The sequence below is a fragment of the Rattus norvegicus genome, chromosome 17 (assembly GCF_021556685.1).
Source record: "Rattus norvegicus strain SHRSP/BbbUtx chromosome 17, alternate assembly SHRSP_T2T, whole genome shotgun sequence".
In the NCBI taxonomy this organism is placed as follows: domain Eukaryota; kingdom Metazoa; phylum Chordata; class Mammalia; order Rodentia; family Muridae; genus Rattus; species Rattus norvegicus.
Window position 1 is genome coordinate 17,648,420 of NC_141550.1, and position 2,994 is coordinate 17,651,413.

Consider the following 2,994-nt stretch of genomic DNA (forward strand, 5'->3'; position numbering starts at 1 on the left):
TAGATCAGGGAGTAAACCGCATGCGCATAGGGACCCAAGTTTGAGCCTTAACACCCACATAAGAAAGTGAGGTGGCACGTGCCTGTGATCCTGGCCGAGGGGAGGTGGAGGCAGTAGGATCGCTGGGCTTGATGGCCAGCCAGCCTTGGTGATGTGGTGAGCTCCAGGTTCAGTGATGGACCCTGCCTCAAAATATAACGTAGAGAGGGATTAAGTCAGACAGCTGTTGCCATCTTCTGCAGCCCCTCCCCTTTGCATATACATATCCCATACACATAGAGCATCTGTGGTGGTTTGAATAAGAAGTCCTCCAGAGCGTCATGCTTGGTCATCAGGGTGCAGCACTACTTGACAGTGATTAGAAGGTACGGCCTGGGGCTGGAGAGATGGCTCAGTGGTTAAGAGCACTGACTGCTCTTCCAGAGGTCCTGAGTTCAATTCCCAGCAACCACATGGTGGCTCACAACCATCTGTAATGAGATCCGATGCCAGAATAAATAACAAACTCAATCTTAAGAACAGGTTTCAACTGGGTTCGGTCCCCAGCTCCGAAAAAAAGAACCAAAAAAAAAAAAAAAAAAGAACAGTTTTCAAATAAAGACAAAATAATTTCCGACAGCAATAAACCAGTAGCTTGCGTTAAAGTGCATTAAGTTACCACTTAGGGGTTCCCTAAGGCACAGAGGAGGTTTGTGAAGGGCCATGTTAAATCGGAACCCTGTGCCATGCTACAGACACTTCAAGGCTGGACTGTTTCAGAATAGGAGTTCCCTTTGTTTTTCCTCCCAGGCAAAGGGAAGCTAGGTTTGTTCTGGGGCTGAGAAAACTTGCTGGCCAGGAAATCAAAGGGCTCAATCAGTGTCCTGCGGTCCGTCACCATCACCTCCCAGAGCTTCGCTTTCTCACTTCTGGCCCACTGTTGTGCCCCGTCGCCATCCGCTTGTCCCTGCTCAGAAAGGTCCAGTTGGTTTCCTAACACAACAATTGCCACCGCCTTTTTTGTCTTTGAATTATCAATTTCTTTCTTCAGAAGCTCCACTCCTTGAAAGGACTCGAGGTGATTCACACTGTACACAAGGACAAAGCTATCAGCAAATGAGAAATGATGCCTTTGGCAATTCCTTGCCTTCCTGCAGGCCTCGGTGTCGTTCAAGTGCAGCTGCTCCTTCACCCCCATAGGCTGTCTCCACAGATACCACGTGCACGTCTCCCAGCGTTTCACGGTTTTCCACCCCAATACTGTGATTCCCATAAAGGAGTCGCTCCCAAATTGCAGTTTTCCCAACAGACAACAGCCCACAAATGACAACCTTGCAACCCTTTCCCGCCTTCCCCTGGTCCATTTAACGCAACACTGGGCAGCTGTGAATGGGAGGTCCAAGAGTCTAGTAGTGGTGGCTCAATCACAAGCGTGGGCATTTCATCTGGTCTTCTGTAAAAGCTGGAATCCTAAAGAAGTAGACACTAACAGATGTGCTGGTAGGTAAGCACAGGCAGGTGAAGAAGAGTGAGTCTTCCTTCTTCCAATGTCCCTACATAGGTAGGTCTGTAGGTCTTCCTCAGCTTTGGCAGCCCGGGAGCACTGCTGAGAGCTGGGGGAGATCATCTGGCAAGGTCTGGAGAAGGTAAGTGGGGAAGGTGTGTAGGAATCCAAGAGAGAGGCACTCTGGGCAGAGAAATGAGACTTGAAGGCTCCCCTAGGAGAATCGGACCAGGAAACAAGGAGGACTGTGGGATGGACAGGAGAGCGGAGAAGTAGGGAGTTCTCTGAAACCCTTGTTTCATCCTAGAAATGCTGTCGGATGTTCAACCCCGTGCCTCTTGTGGAACCTACCGACTGCTGATGCCCTTGAGGTGTCAGCTGGACCACCCACTCCCTGCACCGGAGGGAGCAATTCCCATGAGACCACATGTCCACAAACACAACACAGGGACAGATGTGGTGACTTTCTAACCTCCGACCCAGCACTGGGAGGGGCGCCTTTTCTGAGGTGGCTGGGCAAGTCTTCCTGGGACACTGGGATGAACCTAGAGGATGGGATGTGACAAAAGGACCTTTATTCAGAGAGCCCTGTGGGAGAAGGCACGTAGGATGAGACCGCAGTAAGGGCCAGAGTCAACCCCGGAGCTGGGGCAGGTGGCAGAGGGGAGCCTGAGGTTGCTGAGTCCTTTGTGTCCCCCCGCCCCTCCCCAGGAGGCTGCACGATGCTCTTCTGGGGAGTTTGAGTCATACAAAAAGCATGGAAGCCCTCAGGCTTTTCGAGCTCAGAATTTAGCCATTCTCTATATAGCCCGTGATGGGCTTTCCCCGTTAACGCTGATCGATGTGATAATTGGCCCTGCCCTTTGCTTATTCATTTGTTCATAGACACCTGAGCTGCTCTAATGTTGTAATAAGAAGCATGAATATTCAAACATCTCCGAGGGTCTGACTTATTCCCTCTAAGGTTTACCCCCTCCGTCCCTCCCTATGCTCCCGCTTCCTGCTTGCCTGCCTCCGTCCGTCCTTCCTTCCTTCCTTCCTTCCTTCCTTCCTTCCTTCCTTCCTTCCTTCCTTCCTCCTTGCTACTCTACTTACTTGCTTCCCCTCTTTTGTCTGTCTAGTTCGTTCCGGATGCCCGAGATTAACCCAAGGGTTTACGTGCGCTTTTGCACACCATTCCGAAGGCACACCCAGCCCCCATGCTTTTATCAACACGCTGTCCTTCAGCCTGTGATGGCTTGACTTAAAGCTTCTAGAGTTGGCAATGGTGTGAATGGATCACATTCAGTAGAAAGTGTACTTTGGATTTTGACCTTTCACCAAGCTATTGATGTATATAATACAGCCCTGTTTTGCAACACTGGGCAGCTACAGGGATTAGCAACTCTCAGAGAGCCCTGTGATCAAGATGGGGGCAACCAATACCCTAGAATGTGCTGTGTAACTAAGCCTGGATCTTGGGCTGGTTGAGCGCATTACGTTGGATGTAGTTTTGACTTACCATGGGTTTA

At 50.4% G+C, this 2,994-nt stretch overlaps 1 pseudogene; it reads right to left on the bottom strand.

Moving 5' to 3' along the window:
* Window positions 1-734: 734 nt before the first annotated feature.
* Window positions 735-1,343, bottom strand: LOC148000045 (NF-kappa-B inhibitor-interacting Ras-like protein 1 pseudogene; annotated as a pseudogene).
* Window positions 1,344-2,994: the final 1,651 nt, after the last annotated feature.